At 43.0% G+C, this 6,586-nt stretch overlaps 1 non-coding gene across 1 annotated transcript; it reads right to left on the bottom strand.

Moving 5' to 3' along the window:
* Positions 1 to 4,780: 4,780 nt before the first annotated feature.
* On the bottom strand, positions 4,781 to 4,887 carry LOC119924452. Its single transcript, XR_005449165.1, has one exon. It is a non-coding gene; the product is annotated as a U6 spliceosomal RNA (small nuclear RNA).
* Positions 4,888 to 6,586: the final 1,699 nt, after the last annotated feature.

The raw sequence follows: 6,586 nt of genomic DNA, 5'->3' as shown, positions 1-6,586 counted from the left end.
CCTTCTTGAGGATGAAAAGAAAAAAAAAAGACATATCACTGCTTCCTGGTGAGCAAAATCTGTATTTGTACTTTTTTTTTTTTTTCAGGTATTCATTAAGCACTAACTGTGCAGCAGGCATTGTATTAAGCCCTGGGGTAGATACAAGATAATCAGGTTGGACACAGTCCATGTCCCACATGGGGCTCATAGTATTAATCCCCATTTCACACCTAACTGATTTAAAGAGACTTTATGTGGTTTGCCCAAGATCACACAGCAAAGTGGCAGAGCCAGGATTAGAACCAGGAACCTCTGAGCTGTTCACCCAGTTTCCCTAAAATAGAAGTCTCGAGTTCTTTCAAAACCCCACATTAAGGTAAACTCATCCTGTAGATTCATTCAGCGTGGCTTAGTGGCAAGAGCCTGAGCTTGGGAGTCAGAGGTCATGGCTTCTAATCCCGGCTCTGCCACTTGTCATCTATGTGACCTTGGGCAAGCCACTTAACTTCTCTGTGTCTCAGTTTCCTCATCTGTAAAATGGGGATGAAGACTGTGAGCCCCACATGGGACAGCCTAATAACATTGCATCTACCCCAATGCTTAGAACAATGCTTGGCACATAGTAAGCGCTAAACAAATACCATCATTATCTTCATTCATTCTTTCAATTGCATTTATTAAGCGCTTACTCTGTTCAGATCACTGTACTAAGCACTTGGGAGAGTACTCCCACCAGTTCTGGCATAGCATGCATGCCCACAAACCATTTCTTCAGACTTCAAATATCTTGTGCCCCACAGCTACTGGACTTTTGTTGTTTGGGTGAACATTCTCTAATTCCCTAACAGTGCTCTAGCCATCACTCTATTATTGCAGAACAGAGTGTATATATACATGTACTCTCCCAAGTGCTTAGTATAGTGTTCTGTATGCAGTAAGCATCCAATAAATACTATTGCTCAATTGATGATTCAATTGAGAAAATATGTACTTTACACACCATACCTCTCTTTCTCTCTCTCTCCCCTAGTTTAGACTGGCTGGTTATTTGCAGTGCAAATAATGTCAAGTAGCGGAAGTGCTTCTTTGGCTGACCATATTATTTTGTTGAAAACCGGCACAACGAGACACACATCCCCTTCACTCTTGGAGGAATTTGGAGGGATGTGGGCAGCACCAGGAAGTTTGTCCCGCTACATTCTGGACCTGTTCAAACTTCAAATCCAGAATACTGTGAGACCTAAACTGAGCATATAGTGAACACGCTGCAGCCTGAAGGTAGATGTCCTAGCAGGGTACATGATAGAAGTGCGGCTTGCTAATCTACAACTCTCTTGACAATGAATAGCTTGCAGGGGACTTTTTTGGGGTGGGGGGATTCCTTCAATTAAAACGTTGATTTAATGATCCACCTCTCCTACTCCCACCTCTTATTTCCCCCCGGCAAGGTCTTATTGGTGGACAAATCTGAGTGATGAGTTCCAGTGCCAGTGATGCCAGTTTTAGGATACCCTACTGGAAGCATAGGAGGATGGAAGGGTATAGAGCATCCAGCCTACTTCCACCCCATAATCCTTCCCACCTGATTTCTGACAAATTTAAATCTTGGTAGATTTGAGAAAGGGAATAATTTCCTTATAAAGTCACCTCTTAAACAATCAATCTTGGTAATTTGCTAAGCATTGTATTAGCCTCATAGTACCTCCGAGCACTCAAAGTATGGAAAGAGAAGGGAGGTTTAAGTGCAGGTTAACCAGTAGGATAGATTATCTCATGTTCAAAAATTAAGAGTATTTTATAGTGCACCCGTCCTAGGTGGAGACCTGTTCTAGAGGCTGTGAGAAGATAACAAGATATGGCCCTTGCTCTCCTCCTGAAAGTGGAGACAGGAGAAACATGAACAGTCATGAAAACACAGTGACAGAAGCATCTAAGCACATATATCACTAAAACAGTTTAACAAGATATCTAAAAATTGGAACCAGTTAGGACTAGTGTGGGAGGAACTCCTCGAAGAGTTAGTATTGCTTTTTTTTTTTTTTTCCTTAATGGTATTTGCTGGGCACTTACCATGTGCCAGACACTGTTCTAAGCCCTGGAATAGATAGACGCTAATCACGTTGGACACGGTCCCTGTACCACATAGGGCTCATAGTCTTAATCCCCATTTTACAGATGAGGTAATTGAGTAACAAAGAAGTTAAGTGACTTGCCCAAGGTGACGCAGCAGCAGACAAATGGTGAATCTGGGAATTGGGCCCAGGTCCTTCTGACTTCCAGCCTCATGTTCTAACCACTAGACCATGCTGCTTCATGTTGGGAAAGGAAATAGACTGGCAGCTGAGTGGGGGGGAAAGTATTATAAACTATTGCTCCTTGAAGGTAGGGGTTTGCATCTTTACTAATCCTGCGGTTCCCCAAGCACTTAGTATAATGCTCTTTGTGCAAAGGCTCTTAACACATCAAATCAACCATTTAGAGTGCTATGTTCAGAGCACTGTATTAAGCGCTTGGGAGAGTACCATACAACAGGACTAGCAGACACATTCTCTGGCCATAATGACCTTACAGTCTAGAGTGGAAGACAGACATCAATATGAATAATTAATTTATCATAAGCAATGTACCATTTAAAGGTATATACACTAAATATATGTACACCATCTGAGGACGGTGATGATGATGATGAAAATGATGATTATGAAGGTGATATTTGAGTATACAGGGAGGAACTGGAGATGGGAGTGAGTCACGGCAACACAGAATCCCAGGCCTCAAAAGGATTTCTAGAGGGCATTTCATCTTGCCTCCTCTCTCCAGGCAAGTGAATAGCTAAATTATATAGCCTGAGGCAGATGGTTGTCTGGAACTTTGTTAAAGATCTCTGAGGATGGAGAATCAACAACCTTCTTTGGTTACCTAATCCAGCATTTTATCACAAAAGCTTCCTTCTGCCTAATTTAGGTATCTCTTACTTTAATTAGCTGTTGTTGTTTCTCAGTGGCAGAGAAAAAAGAATGCACTGTGTGTGTGTGTGTGTGTGTGTGTGTGTGTGTGTGTGTGTGTGTGTGTGTGTGTACGTTTAGGGTGATGAATAGGTTGACTCAAATTATGAAGGGTCTAGTGGGAAGTGAGGGGAGCTGGGTTAAAAGGAGGAAGTTAAGGAAGGGCTTTTGAAGACATTGGCCAGGAGTTTAATTCAAGGAACAGATCTGAAAATCATCTAAGATCTGAAGTTCTATTGGTTCTTTGGAAAAAAATGCAGTAGACCAAGAAGATTATTGCATGAACAGGCCAAAATCAGAAGAAGCCGATTGTCCCCAAGAATGTTCGTGACTTTGTTCTTTTTTGGAATTATGGGATTTTCTCTCTAGAGTTGGTGAAATCGTTCTGTGGAGTGGGTGTATCAAAAGGATATTGCACTCCTAGACTGCCTCTTGTGTGGGAAAGACGGGGGAAGACTGTCTTTATGGATATCAGCTGAGAATTGTGGTAACGCCCTGGAATTCTGTTTCTACGCTCAACTAAAGTTGACCGAGACTTGAAAATAATTGAAGGCTTATTCACTTGCATTCACAAAGATGGAATAAACCACACTTAGTGGAAGAGTTGCACAGAGGCAACTCATTTCAAAGACCAGACATTGAATCAGACCACATAATCACTTTTTCTAATGATAGTATTCATTCATTCATTGAATCTTATTTATTGAGCACTTGCTGTGTGCAGAGCACTGTATCAAGTGCTTGGGAATTACAAATTGGCAACATATAGAGATGGTTCCTACCCAACAATGGGCTCACAGTCTAGAAACGGGCTCACAGTCTAGGAATATGAAAACATTTCATATTATGAATATGAAATATGAGATAATATGAAAAAGGAGGACACCATAGCCTTCAAAGCTAGGGAAGCTCCTTGTAACAAGGGAACAATCTCTTCTTTGTTTTGTACCTCCCAAATGGGAAGCAGCATGGCCTAATGGGAAGAACACAAGCTTGGGAGTCAGAGGACCTGGGTTCTAATCCACTCTACCATTTCCCTGATATGTGACCTTGAGCAAGTCACTTAATTTCTCTGCGTCTCAGTTACCTCATCTGTAAAATGGAGATTAACATTCTGAGCCCCCTGTGGAACTGGGACTCTGTCTGACCTGATTATGTGCCCCTGACTTCCACGTTAACTATAGACAACACCACCATTTTTCTTGTCTCTCAAGCCCATAACTTTGGTGTTATCCTTGACTCTTCTCTCTCATCCAACCCACATTTTCAATCTATCATTAAATACTGTTGGTTCAACTTTCATAACACCGCTAAAATCCACCCTTTCCTTCCAAGCTGCTACTATGTTAATCTAAGCATTTATCCTATCCTGCCTTGATTACTGCATCAGCCTTCTTGCTGACCTTCCAGCCTCCTCTCTCTCTTCATTCATTCATTCATTCATTCATTCATTCAATTGTATTCATTGAGCATTTATTGTGTGCAGAGCACTGTACTAAGCGCTTGGGAAGTACAAGATGGCAACATATAGATATGGTCCCTACCCAACAATGGGCTCACAGTCTAGAAGGGGGAGACAGACAACAAAACAAAATAAATAGAATAATAAATACGTACAAGTAAAATAGAGTAATAAATCTGTACAAACATATATACAAGTGCTGTGGGAAGGGGAAGGAGGTAGGGCAGGGTGGGTTGGGGAGGGGGAGAGGAAGGAGGGGGCTCAGCCTGGGAAGGCCTCCTGGAGGAGGTGAGCTCTCAGTAGGGCTTTGAAGGGAGGAAGAGAGCTAGCTAAAAATATGGAATGCTTCATGAATTTGCATGTCATCCTTGCTCAGGGGCCATGCTAATCTTCTCTGTATCATTCCAATTTTAGTATATGTGCCGCTGAAGTGAGCACACTCCAGGCCACAATCATCTTCTCTGTATCATTCCAATTTTAGTATATGTACTGCTGAAGTGAGCACACTCCAGGCCATAATCACTCTGCTGCTCAGATTACTTTTCTTTTTCTTGTATCTATCTCAGCACTTAGTTTGGTGTCTAGCACATAGTAAGTGCTTAAAAAATACCATTAAAAAAGGTAACACAAATGACCCTGATTCCAAGTTCTGTGAAGGGGAAGACTGTAGCTGCATAATTGTGCTGGAATGGAACCTCATTGATTTACTTGGGGGATATATAGACAGGAGAGTTCTTTCATTCAGTGATCGTATTTATTGAGCGCTTACTGTGTGCAGAGCACTGTACCAGTGCTTGGGAAGTACAAGTTGGCAACATATAGAGACAGTCCCTAACCAACAACGGGCTCAGAGTTCTTGCCTCACTGGTCCCAAACTTTATACAAGGGTGTGCAAGTAGCAGTGTCTCCACCCAGGACGCACGTTGTATTAAAAACCTGATTGTGTATAAGGCTTGCTGAAGCTCCACCCAAACCACATAGACCTAACTGTTCAGCACAGTGGCTCAAGGGAGAGTGACACTGCAGTATACTGAACGCATCGCTGTGCAGCTGTCAGGCAATGACACGTGACACCCACCCAACCAGAGTGACTCTGAGGTCAGCCTCCAGAAGGACCCAAGTGAACAGGGTTAAATGCTTCCGTGAGGATGGGAGGGAACTCCCGTTAGCACATGCCGTCATCTCTGATTCAGACTAGGGGGTGGGGGTTACACCCTATACCATGGGAGGGGAGGCCTGTCTGCTGGCCGGGAAGCATTGACTGAAGTGAATCTGAAGGAGGCAGTTATGAGAACCACAAGGGGAAGAAGCTTGTGGGTTTGGTGGGTGGTCGTGTGGATTGACTGTAGTGAAGAAAAATGAATGCATGCTTCAGTCAAGACGTAACCTGTCACTATGCTACCGACCTTGATGAATAAAGATCTGTGCCTCTGGAGGAGTTCCACTGGGGACAACTGGAGCAGACAGAGGGCAATAGGGGGCCCCAACCCTTGCCCCAAAGCCGTTCTGAAATTCTACAATTCTAAACCAATCAATCAATGGTAATTACTAAGCCCCTACTGTGTATAGAGCACTGTACTAAATGCTTGAGAAAATGAAATAGAAGCTAAAATATGGTCTCTGTCCTTAGATAATTTACAGTCAAAAGGAATCTAATCAGATGTCCCAGTCCGTCAGTCAATCAATTGTATTTATTGAGCACTTACTGTGTGTAGAGCTCTTTTTTTAGTATTTGGAAGAGTACAATATAACAATATAGCAGACACTTTCCCGGCCCACAGCGAGTTTACAGTCTAGAAGAGATGCAAGATAATTGGGTTGGACACAGTCTTTGTCCCACACAGGGCTCCCAGTCTCAATCCCCATTTTACAGCTGAGGTAACTGAGCCACAGAGAAGTGAAGTGATTTGCCCAAGGTCACCGAGCAGACAAGTAGTGGAGCCGGGATTAGAATCCAGGTCCTTCTGACTCCCAGGACCATTCTCTATCCATTAGGCCATGCTAATAATAAAAATAGTAACGGTATTTCGTTAAGTGCTTACTACATGCCAGACAAGTGGTGGAGCGGCATTAGAACCCACGATCTTCTGACTCCCAGGTGCTTGCTCTATCCACTACACCCATGTTGCCTCGCTTT

The sequence above is a fragment of the Tachyglossus aculeatus genome, chromosome 2 (genome assembly GCF_015852505.1).
Source record: "Tachyglossus aculeatus isolate mTacAcu1 chromosome 2, mTacAcu1.pri, whole genome shotgun sequence".
NCBI classification, from domain to species: Eukaryota; Metazoa; Chordata; class Mammalia; order Monotremata; family Tachyglossidae; genus Tachyglossus; species Tachyglossus aculeatus.
Note: the sequence above shows the minus strand (reverse complement) of the source record. Positions and strands in the feature narration are given on the sequence as shown.